The sequence below is a fragment of the Trichoplusia ni genome, unplaced genomic scaffold (assembly GCF_003590095.1).
Source record: "Trichoplusia ni isolate ovarian cell line Hi5 unplaced genomic scaffold, tn1 tig00001969, whole genome shotgun sequence".
In the NCBI taxonomy this organism is placed as follows: domain Eukaryota; kingdom Metazoa; phylum Arthropoda; class Insecta; order Lepidoptera; family Noctuidae; genus Trichoplusia; species Trichoplusia ni.
In genome coordinates, this window is record NW_020800174.1 from 1 (window position 1) to 13,131 (window position 13,131).

Sequence of the window (13,131 nt, forward strand, 5' to 3'; positions counted from 1 at the left end):
AAGAAAGAAAGAATAACTTTTATTACGTGCTTGTGACCCAGAAATACATAGGACGAATTGTACAAAATTGAGACATTAAGGTAAGAATATGCGTCGCAAACACGCAATACGGCCGTCGCTCAGCTTAATGCTGCAACCCTGAGAGAGACAGAGTCACAGCGCTGATTTTCAGCGATAGCCGACGTCCTAACGTGATGACGTCAAATCGGTAGTATATATATATAGATTAAAATAAAATAAATATAATGTTAAAATTACATATACATAGAACAAAGTAAATAAATAGAATATTAAATCATGTAATATCTGCATGTGCGTAACTAGCATTAAAAAGGTATATTAAAATGGCATGGCAACAATCAGATAAAAGTTATTAATCTGTGCCATGTTGGAAGTTTGGAAGTCGTCTGAAGTCTTATTCTTATGTTGGTATGTTGTGTCTGTACTATGGTTTATGAATTATGATCTGTGAATATGATAACAATGGCGAACGACGCTAACTACAGAGAAATAAAAAGAAGTAATTATGCAATCGAAGGTCGAAAATACTGTGATGAGTAATGTGGTTGTGTATATATGAAGATGGTAGTTTGTGCAGTGAATGAATTTTAGTATGTGATAGTGCGAGAAGGTCGAAGATGTGTTGTAATCAATCTGGTGAGTAAAAGAAACACAAAAAATAATAATTTTAAAGTGTTTTAGACTCCAATAGGCATCAGGGCGGATAGTTTTGTACGCTATAGTTGAAATAATTTGTAATTTGTACGCTATAATTGAATAAAACATTGGTGCATGAATAATCGGTGCTATATTAACATTTAACCTAACAGACAATACTTACAGACAAGAATTACATGCTAAGAGAAGAAAAGGAAAGGACACAGTGAGGCAGAGAGCACCTTCAATTGAGTGCGTTCAAGAAGAAAGACAAGAAAAAGCAGCCCACGCCTCAGGAGCCCCCTCCACCAGAGCATGTATGTCATGACCCCAGAGGTATGAAACATTATCATGGAATAAAATAAAAAGACTAAAAATTTTGGCTAATTTGTTCCTGTAACAATGTCTTTTTGAGATGGTATTTAAATGCTTGTTTTGTTTTCAGACGTCGTAATGGTGGAGGGAGATCATTCCAACAGCGTGTGGCTGCAAACTTGAAACATCCTCTAAAAGCTGTAGTGGTATGCATAGGCACCACAAGGGGGCAAACCATGGAGCGAAGACCGCGATTCATTAGGTTGTGTTTCCAGGTCAGCCTGTTAAATAGATATTCTGGCTTTTGACTATTAATAATGGCAAACAACATATTGGCCAAGTGAAGCTTCCTCCTGGCAGCCATCTTTAATAATTTAAGTTCATTTATGTATGGTGTTACATGGCTTCTTCGAGGAATATTAATACAGAAACGAGCACAGGCATTTTGGATCCTTTGTATAGCGTGATCCGTTCTGGTAAGAAGGCATGGTCCATACACTATGTCGCAGTAGTTTAACTTGGTTAGAATGAGACTATCAACGAGTTGTTTACGCAATGGGATACTCAAGTATTTTCTTATTCCGTATAAAACCTTAAGCCTATAAAAACAATTCTGCAGAACTTTGTTTACGTGAGCCTCGAATCGCAGCTCGGGATCCATGACCAGTCCCAGATTGCATGCCTGTTCGACTCTCTCAATCTTCTCGCCCCTGACAACCAATGCAGGGTCCGCTGACAAAATTGAACTCACTTGGTTCCTAGAACCCAAAACCATAAATTTGGATTTAAGGGGGTTAAGAACCAGAGAATTATTTTCCGACCATACAACCACTCTGTGCAAGTCCTCGTTAATTTTCTGCACAGCTAGAGAAGTCTCATCTGCTTTGAAGGACATGTACAGTTGTATATCGTCTGCGTACATATGGTATTTGCAGTTAACGAAAGACTTAGTGATATCAGCACTGTATAGGATGTACAGCAAAGGCCCCAGAATAGACCCCTGAGGGACACCTCTCGACACGTGGAGGGAGGAGGATGACACCCTCGACCCGTCCTCCTTATGCATTTCTACATATTGAGACCGGCCCGAAAGGTAGCTCTTGAACCATTCCACTGCATTATTATCAAAGCCGTAAAAGGCTAACTTGGACAACAGCAACGTAGTGTCAATTGCGTCAAAAGCGCGGGAAAAGTCCAGCAGTGCTAGAATTGTACCCTCCCCCCTATCGCGCGCTTCAAGGATGTTACCTACCACATCAGCCAAAGCCGTTGCAGTACCCCTACCCTGTCTGAAACCCGATTGCAGGTCAGGAAGAACTCTATTGACCTCAAGATAATCAATTACCTGAGAGTAGACTACCCGTTCCAGGATCTTAGAGAGACAAGGCAGAATACTAATGGGTCTCAAGTCCTTTGCACTAGCCGGATTACTGTTTTTAGGTATAGGTCGTACGATGGCGCATCTCCAGAGTTCAGGGAATGTACGCGTACTTATGGAACGGTTAATGATATCTGTGATGGCCTTCAGAGTAGTTGGTAAAGTTAACGCTATCATATCCAGACTAATACCATCAACACCTTGCGCATTAGACCCTAGGCTCTTAATTATCCTGAGGACAGTCTCCGCGTTGGTCACTGTGAGCGAGAAAGTGGCATCACTGAACCTGTGAGCGTCAAAGAAGGACACATTATGCTGACAGTTTGCCCGGCACATCTAGGAACGCAGCATTAATTTCGTCAGGGTTGTTGAAGTGCCCTGGTAGCAGTCTTTGCTTGTGATCTGGCAGCACATCTGTCTTTAAGTTTCGCCATAGCAATTTCGGGTCTTTAATGTGGTCGTTGATACTTTTGGCGAAATATGCTGTTTTTTCACAAGCCAGAGCCGTGATTGCCTGGTGCTTAAGGTCAAGATAATATTTCTTGTGTCCCGGTAGCTTGGTTTTACGATATCTGTCCCTGGCCTCATCTCGCAATTTTGAGATTAATCTAATATTGTCGGTTATCCATGGAGTGGGTCGGGTCTTAAAAGTTTTACATTTAATAGGAGCATGGAGATCAAAAAAGTTGGAGCAAGAGGAAGTTGAACGTGTGCACCATTACGTTGACATCATTCATGTCACTATAGATGCCCATGGTAGCTTCCCTAAGTCGGTTGTGAAGTAGTCAAGTAGTATATCCTTGATTGGGACGATATATGATTGTTCTAGGTTTGGACTTAGGTTTCCTAAGAATTGTCTCACATGTATAAATGAGTGATGGCCAAGCTCTTTAATGTGATTCACCTTAACATTACGGGTAGGAACATCTGTACAGATTATGTCAATGAGTGAACTGCTCTCACCCACAAAATGTGTGGGTGTTTGTACTAGTTGCGTAATGTTAAAATAACTTAAAAAATCTGTAAGTTCTTTTGTTTTAGAATTATTGATATCCAGCATATTAACATTCAAGTCACCTAATAGAATTAAATAATCATAGGGGGCCAAGCCACTGATGCAGCTGTCAAAGCGTCAAGAAAGATCGCAATTCCAACCAAGGCGGACGATAAGCAGTGCCAAATGAGTATTTTTTTTTTGTTGATATTGAGATTAAGCCAGAGCTGCTCGACGTTGGGTTGTTCAGGATGAGCTCTGACGCGTACAGCTACTTCATTTTTTATGTAAAATGCCACCCCTCCGCCCCGTCCACCACGTACATTTGTGGGTCGCGGAATATGCTTCAGTTTATACCCAGGCACACTAGGCGCGCGATCTTCTTCACCCTTGCGCAACCAAGTTTCGTTGATAGCCATTATATCCACTGAACAGTTGCCCATGGCAATCAAGAATTCATCTTGGTTAGTCCCCAGTGAACCCGCATTTAGCAATCCAAACGTAATATTTGGAGTCATTTTATTGTATATAATGTAATTTGTATATATGTAAATTTATGTATGTAACGTGTGTGTAATTATGATGTAATAGTGAGATTGTATATAACTTAGTGATATGTAATTCTTGTGTAATGTTAGTGTTTTCTGTAGAATAATATTTGGTACAAAGTGTAATTTTATGTAATATAAGTATATAAAATTGTATCATTTTTGACTCACCATACGCGTTAACCATGCCGTGATAAGAATTTTTGAGACGCATATTCTCCCCTTCATAAGTGATAAACAAATGTATGCAAGATAGAGAAAATAAACATAAAAGTAATCAGACTTTTTCATTGCCAGGTCCAAAAATCCTAGATATATCCTCTTCGGTGCGGATCCTTTGCGTGGAGTCACCAGGGCTTTTCTAGCCAGTATGCGGCCACGCTTTGTCCACACAAATTTCCAATTGAAGAGGGCTGCAGCGTCTCGTGCCTTACGAAATAACTGGCGATTAAACTTAGTGAGGCGCTCGTTTATGAAGAAGCGCTGTGGCGGCCCGACATGTCAAGGTCGGCGGGTGGTCGCACCACGGCGCACGCGCGCGCTCGCCAGCAGTTCGTCGCGCAGGTCGCGTCGGCGCCAGGCGCACGACTATGGCGCGCGGCCGCGTTACTACCGGACCGGCAGAGCTTGTGACGTTGAGCTGCTTGCCGCCGACCCGCTCCGCGCTGACAATGTCGCGCTCCTCCAGCTGCACCCCTAACTTAAGGCCTACGACTTTCGCAATGTGGATAGGGTTATCAGAAGGAGCCTCCGGTATGTTGGTAATCTCCACATCATTCCCTAATAGATCCTGATCCTATCGTTCAGCTCACGCCTCAGCTCCTCCACAGCTTCATCTGCCGATGAACGACCCGTGCAAGCCTGTTGCTCCAATGCGCTAACTCTGGCCTCGAGGCCATCGATACGCGCGTTGCAGCTGCTCATCGAAGACTTCAGCTGCGCCATCTCCAACTCCATCTCCTTGCGAAACTCTTGAATCTCCGCACGCATGCCCTCAATTCATCCATGAGCAAACATAAGTCAGAGCCTGCGATGGGAGAAACCCGCGCCGCGATGACAGCCGAAGAGGCGTTCCTATGTAGCGGCGTAGAAGCAGACGACGGGCTAGTGGTTTGTGTCTCGCAGACCACGGGTGCTGGGCTAGGGTGACTGCCATCAGACTCATTCGACGTCGAAGAGGCGTTCTTGTATAGCGACGTAGAAGCAGACGACGGGCTAGACGGTTGTTGCTCGCATACCATGGGTGCTGGGTTAGAGCAGCTGGCATCCAACTCTTTAATCGTATGGGCCACCGAGCAAGTTTGGCTTGACGAGCAAGTTGTACTTGCAGTGCCTCCTGCCAAGCCAGCCGGACCTCTCACTGGAGTCTCAGCCCTGTTATCCCTGACCAGGTTCTTTTTACATTCAGGGCAGCGCCAGGATGTTGGGATAGCTACGTCCGCTTTAATACCAACGCATCCTCGGTGGTATAGTCGTCGACACTTGATATTCCCACACTTGACGCCCTCTATGGCTGATGCAAAGCGACTGCAACCTGCGCACTGGATACCCGGCATGGTGCACCGATGCAGTAGCAAAGTTCAGTGCAAGATCGCTAGATGGCGCCACTGGCCCGATATCGATCGTTGAAGATACCGAGAATAACCGCCTCCTGTCAATGTTCGAGTTGTCAGATTGACAAGTTTGGAGTGACGAGAATATCCCCGATGTCAAGAGCACTTTTTTTAAAGAGAGGGTAGAAATTAAATACGCCTAGTCACTGTCTATACTCTTTTGTTAATTTAAGTTCCTTAGGCACTCAACTCACTGGCGATTTTAATGTATATCACTTAGCGTTGCACTGTGTTCACAATAACGTAAGTAATTAAGCAGATACTGTTGTTTGCGAATTATTATTTTTAAAAAGTATGATATGTGATTTACACCGACAGACGCACCGACAGATGTCGGTTTATGACGCATTGTTTCAGTTAATCTTTAAACCATTTAATAAAACGTGTCCCCAAAAAGATATTAGAATAAATTTTAAACGTAAATTTAATGAGTGGGCTTCTAAAGGCATTAGAATAAGCAGAGACAAGATGTACAGTCTGTATGAGGAGAGGTCGTTTAATGTTGATCCCCATTTCCATAAACATGTAAGAAATTACTCTAAAATTTTTAAAAGGGTCTGTTTAGCGGCTAAATCAAATTTCATCAGTAGGCAGATTGGCAATTCTGATAATAAAATTAAAACAGTATGGAAGATTATCAACTCCGAAACTGGGAATGGTAAACAAAGGGATACTGATCTTTCTTTAAAAATTAATAGTCAAATAATTTCTAATAGCACAGAAGTGGCTAACGCTTTTGAAGACTTTTTCTCAAACATCCCTGTAGAGGTTACACAATCACTACCCTCGTGTCCTTTGAAAGCGGAATGCCTACTTAAAAATTCGTCAATAGAAGTATTCCAAATTTTAGTTTTACTCATGTATCTCCTTCCCTTGTTAAAAAATCATTTAATACAATTAAATTGAAGACCACAGAAGATTTATGGGGGATATCTGTCAAAGTAATAGACTCAATAATTGACATTATTGCCCCAATTCTTGCAAAGATTTTTAACGACTGTGTGGATTGTGGCACTTTTCCTGATTTGATGAAACACAGTAAAGTCATTCCTGTTTTTAGATCTGGTTGCAAGAATGATCCCTCGAATTATAGACCAGTCTCGGTACTTCCAGCAGTTAGTAAAATATTTGAGAGAATAGTCCTTGATCAACTAATGTCACATTTTGAAAAACATAAAATTTTCCACGAACGTCAATTTGGCTTCACCAAAGGAAGGTCGACGACCGACGCCGCGGCCAAGTTAGTGTCTCACATTTTAGGAGCTTGGGAGGGATCACAGGATGCTCTAGGAATTTTCTGTGACCTCTCCAAAGCTTTTGATTGCGTTGATCATAATACTCTAATCCTGAAATTAAAGCACTATGGATTACGAGGACAATCCTTACAACTGGTATCTGATCTAGATCTGTCTAGATGATAAATATGACATTTATCATCTAGACAGCAAAAAGTAGGCGTGAACGGAGCAACTTCATCCGGGTCCGTGGTAAGAATGGGCGTGCCGCAGGGTTCGATTTTAGGCCCCTTTCTTTTTCTGGCTTATATAAATGACCTCCCGTTTATGATGGCCAATTTAACCGACATGATTTTGTTCGCGGATGATACCTCCCTCATTTTTAAAGCTGACAGGAAAGCTCTAGACGTCACTAACATAAATAATATTCTCAATTTATTATCGGATTGGTTTGCAACTAATAATCTACTTCTAAACGCGTCCAAAACTAAATGCCTAAAGTTCTCAGTTCCAAATGTTCGGTCTCAATCAGATTTAAACGTAATGTTAGACGATAAAAAACTCGAATTGGTCAATGAAACGGTTTTTCTAGGCATAACAATAGACTCTAAGTTGCAGTGGGGTGCTCACATCTCAGCACTGTCTCGAAGGCTAAGCTCGGCTGCTTTTGCGGTCCGAAGCATAAGACAGCTTACTGATGTTCCCACGGCTAAGTTAGTTTATCACGCGTACTTCCATAGTATTATGTCATACGGGATTTTACTGTGGGGATCAGCCGCCGATATTGATTCCATTTTCATTCTACAGAAACGCGCGATAAGAGCAATCTACTGCATGGGCCCGCGAGAATCCTTAAGAGAAACTTAAGACATTAAAATTCTAACGCTTCCGTCGGTTTATATTATGGAGAATATAATGTACGTTCGAAAAAACCTTAATAATTTCAATGAAAACAGTGATTTCCATAATTTAAATACCATCATCATTGGCCTTTTCCCAACTATGTTGGGGTCGGCTACCAGTCTAACCGGTTTCAGCTAAGTACCAGTGTTTGACAAGGAGCGACTGCCTATCTGACCTCCTCAACCCAGTTACCTGGGCAACACGATACCCCTTGGTTAGACTGGATGTCAGACTTTTCAAGCTTCTGACTACCTGTAACGACTGTCAAAGATGTAGGAATAACAGCCGGGACCCACAATTTAACGTGCCTTCCGAAACACGGAGACACACAACTTATGGAGTCGTTCAAGAAAATTATGAATGCTGAAATTGATGGAATAAAGCAGCAAAATACTCTGATACTTGAGTCTAATTCTAAGATGATAAAATTTTTTGAAAAAAATGCTGAAAATTACAAGGAAATAACTTGCAGGGTGCAAAACCTGGAAACTAAATGCGAAGCAGAAAATATTCGGATCAATGAATTAGAGACTCAGCTAAATGAATTGCAAAAGCTATCAAGAATACAATTGAAATAAGGAATATTCCACGGAGAGATAATGAAAACTTGAATGAAATAGTCAAGAACATCTGTAATACTCTAAATATATCGTCTATCGATGCAAAAACAAATATATACAGGAGAGGTAAATCTGATGGTCCAATTATTGTGGAGTACCAAGATGACAAAAATAAAGATATTATTATAAAGGCTGCTAAAAAGTTTAACTCTGTAAATAAGGAAAATCCCCTGAATACGGAAACTTTAGGGCTTGGTGAAGTGTTTTCAAGAGTGTACATATCTGAAGCATTGACGCCACTGTCGAAAAAATTGCTCGCAGCTGCTCGAGAACTAGTAAAAAATGGAAGTTACAAATACTGCTGGGTGTCCCGAGGTAATATCTTACTTCGCAAGGAAGAAGGACAGGCTGCTATGGTCATCAAAACACTTAATCAAATTAAAAATTTAGCCACGCAATGACTGTATACTGGCATCTCAGCATCTCAATCCTTCAAATTACGGTATTACTCAGCTTTGTTATTGCCATTTATTCTCCTTCTTTTGAACTATTATTGTATCCTTATTAGTTTTAATTTAGATATTATAACTACTCTAATAACTATTTTGTACCATATTTATACTCATTACTATCATGGTATTTATCATATATACATGCAATATATATTATACATATACATATGATGTATATATTATACTGATTCTAAACATAGTCCGCATTAACATATTGTTATATCAAGTATATATCATGTCCGTTGAAAACCAATTGCTGTATGTACCACTACTCAAACGAATTTCAAAAACTGAATTCCTCAGCCAACCTCATTGTATCCTTATATTTTTCTCATTATACATACAATGTGTAACAATATAGAAGAGGTGATCACCGATGTTGATAATAATGTCAACATTGGCCATTATTTTTTGGCTGAGGAACCAGAAGCTATTCTGCATTATAAAGTGATTACTGAACCCTCTCTTAAAGTAATTGTCAGAATATTCGCAGCATTTATAAGAATTTTGAAGATTTTAAAATATTCATGGCTAGGAGTAACATAGACTACGACATAATCATTCTAACTGAGTGTTGGTTGCAAAATTCAGACTTTATTCCGGAAATTGAACAATATGATGCATACCACACTTGTAAACATATCAATCAGAATAGCGGTGTAGTAGTCTATACAAAAAGTAATTTGGCAAATATCATTGTCTATGAACCGAATTTTAAAGATGCTGATTGTTTGGTGGTGGAAATTAACAAGACAAATGTATTTATTTGTATGTATAGGTCGCCGTCATTTGTTTCACTAAACAATTTTCTTTTTTCATTGGATGACCTTTTAACTAAACTGAAACATATACCTAATATTTATTTAACAGGTGACATCAATATCGACATTGGTACCAATAATCATAATTCAAAATCTGACGAATATCTAGATTTACTTGCAACTCATTGTCTGCTACCTAGTCATTCTCTTCCTACTCGACTAAACAAATGTATTGATCATTGTTTTGTTAAATCTAATTCCAAAATGATGACAGTGATATGTGAATCATCTGTAACCGATCACAGTAGTTTGTATTTAAATATACCCTTAACGCAACATAATAACATTTATAGTAAACATAAGAAAACAATAAAGAAACTTAATTATGATACAGCAAACACCCTCATTAGTGAATATGACTTTTCAAGCATAACTTCTATAAAAGACCCCAATAATGCGGTTGAAGCGTTTATAAATGTTTTATCAGAAATCGTTAAGAAAAGCACTAGAATAATTAAAATACCAAGCAGGAAACTAACTCGTCAACAGTGGATAACACCCGGTTGACTACGTTGCATGAGGTTTAGAGACACACTACACAAAAGACATTTAAAATCACCAAATGACAAAGATCTTGAAACAACCTATAAACGTTACCGAAATCACTGTAACAGTATTCTACATAATCTAAAAAATGAATACGACAAAAATAACCTAAATGATAGCAAAAATGACATTAAAAAGACTTGGAATGTTATAAAACGAGTATGTAATTTGAATTTGCAAGATAAATCTAAAGTACCATATGAGTTGCTGGGTACTAAGTCAACAACGCAGGACTCAATTGATTACGCTAATGATTTCCTTGCTAATATAGGTGCTCAACTAGCGAATAATATTTTACAAAAACTGGACATGTCTGAAGATGATCTGGTTAAAGATTATAAGTGCAATCACACTCCTTTGAACTCTTTTCTGCTGTTGGAAACAGATGAATTAGAGGTACACAGAATTGTAATGTCTCTAAAGAATACTAATGCTACTGGTTGGGATGGTATAACATCACTATTTGTTAGATTATGTGTTTTACTTAATAAAACTGAGTAAGATTTCTATTTTATATCACTTTTATTTTAACTCCAGACAATAGAACGTTACAACGTTACAAGTGTGGGCGATCACAGCGCCACCAGTGGTAATCCTACAAACTAACTAAAACAAATGAAAAGTGCGTTTACAAAAACACCTTTAAATTTATTTCCAATACTCCCACTTAAATTTATAAGGTGCTAAATTAAAATATAAATAAACACAGTAGGATTAACTAATTTACATTTTCATAACACTGTCTCTTATGAAATTGAACTTACATGGTGGTAAAGCTTTTGTAAGGAAATCAGCTAATTGACATAAACTTTCTACATATTTGATAATAATTATTTTCTCATCAACCTTTTCCCGAATAAAATTGTACCGTACATCAATGTGCTTACTTCTCTTATGAAATACTGGGTTATGTATTAATTTAATTGCACTCTGATTATCAATGTATAATGTCACATAGTTTTGTGGTTCACCTATATCTAATAAGAACTGTTTAAGCCACAATATTTCCTTTGCTGCATCACTAGCAGCCATATATTCAGACTCTGTCGTTGACAATGCTGTTGTGTTTTGTTTCCGACTAGCCCAGGTCACTGGGTCCACCATTCATTAAAAATATATATCCAGTATTGGATTTTCTAGAATCTAAATCGCCTGCAAAGTCAGAGTCTGAATATCCAACTAACTCAGAGTTACAATCATAAACAATTGACTTATCCCTAGTACAAATTAAGTAACGAATTATGCGCTTAACAGCATTTACATGAATAGTTCCTGGATTGCTCACATATCTGCTTACTAGATTCACTGCATAAGCTATATCAGGCCTAGATACAGTTGATAAAAATAATAAAACTCCCACTGCTTCTCTATAAGGAAAGTTTACAACAGTTTCTTTTTCATTTTACATAGTTGCACATTTACATCCACTGGTGTACTACAACCTTTAGCATCATACATATTAAAATTATTTATCAAGTTCTCAATATAATGTTTTTGGTTTATAGTTATACAATGCTTAGTTTTATTTATGTCCATGCCAACAAAAGAATTAAATTGTAATACTTTAATTTCAAAGTTTTCTCTAAATCTTGCAATATTATGTTTAAAATCTCTTTATCTTTGGCTAATAATAATCCATCATCAACATATAATATTATAATACTTTAATACTATTAAAGTATCCTATAAAAACACAATTGTCAGAAGGACATGGTTTGAACCCATAGTTAGTTAGGAATGAGGTAAATTTCTTATTCCAACAGCGAGAAGCTGTTTGAGCCCATATAATGACTTATTTAACTTACATACTTGAGATGCATCATTTTCAATACCCTCTGCGGCTCCATATAGATTTCTTCCAAGAGCTCCCCATACAGGAAAGCAGTCTTGACATCAAACTGTTCTATCTCCAAACCTTTGCTCGCTGCAACACTCAATAATATCCTTATAGAATCATACCTGGTAGTCGGTGAGAATGTTTCCGTGTAATCCAAACCTTTTACTTGGGTAAAACCACGGGCACAGAGGCGAGCTTTGTACCGTTCTATTCCTCCTTCTTTATTCCTTTTAATACAAAATACCCATTTACATGTGATTGGCTTCTTGTCTGTTCTCTGTATTAAAGTCCAAGTATTATTTCTTTCATGAGATCTCAACTCCTCTTCAATGGCTTTCTTCCAATTCTGACTATTGTTACCTGTCACTGCCTCTCATAGGTATTTGGAATATCTATTTCACTTAGATTTAATTCTATATTTCTATTTCTTCGAGATCGTGTGGTCACATTGCTGCGCTCTTCCAACACCACATGCCTTGGTGGACGATATGAAACATCCTGATCCTCTGTACTTTTCATGCTTTCATCAGATGAAGTGTCTGATTATCCGGTTCTTCTGATGATCTCTCTTCTTGAGTTGATGAAGGTTGTTCTTCTATATTCATATTATTTATTTTAATTTCAACATAATTTTGTCTTTGTTCTGTAACACTGCTATTTTCATCAAATTTCACATCCCTTGACTCAACTATAGTATTACTGTCTTGGTCATACATACGATAGTTTTCATGTTCATATCCCACAAGTATCATTTTTGAACTTTTCTTATCTAATTTCTTCGTTTTTCTTTAGGGATATGCACATACCCCACTGAACCAAATATTCTAATATGCTTTAAGCTCGGTCTTTGGTTAAACCATAACTCATAGGGTGAAACATCACCAGTCTGACTTGATGAGCTCCTGTTTAGTAATATACCGCACAGTAACTGCTTCAGCCCATAATTTAATGGGTGTATCTTTAGCATAGAGCATAGTCCTTGCACTTTCCATTATTGTGCGTAATTCCCTTTCAGCCCTTCCATTTTGTTGGGGAGTATAAGGGGCAGTACACTCATGACTGATCCCTTTACTTTCTAAGAAATCCTTGAAATCATTATTTATATATTCCCGACCATTGTCTGTATGTAGGATGCGTACATTATGTTCAAACTGATTGTTTACTATAGCATTATATTTCTTAAAATAATCTAGTACTTCACTCTTGTATCTT

At 38.4% G+C, this 13,131-nt stretch overlaps 2 long non-coding RNA genes across 2 annotated transcripts; both read left to right on the plus strand.

The window, feature by feature from the left end:
* The first annotated feature begins 101 nt into the window (after positions 1-101).
* LOC113507405 lies at positions 102-4,256 on the plus strand. The gene is made up of 3 exons (XR_003401850.1): positions 102-993; positions 1,103-1,247; positions 4,190-4,256. It is a non-coding gene; the product is annotated as an uncharacterized LOC113507405 (long non-coding RNA).
* A 215-nt stretch (positions 4,257-4,471) lies between these two features.
* Positions 4,472-5,656, plus strand: LOC113507406. The gene is made up of 2 exons (XR_003401851.1): positions 4,472-4,645; positions 4,723-5,656. It is a non-coding gene; the product is annotated as an uncharacterized LOC113507406 (long non-coding RNA).
* The last annotated feature ends 7,475 nt before the right edge of the window (positions 5,657-13,131 follow it).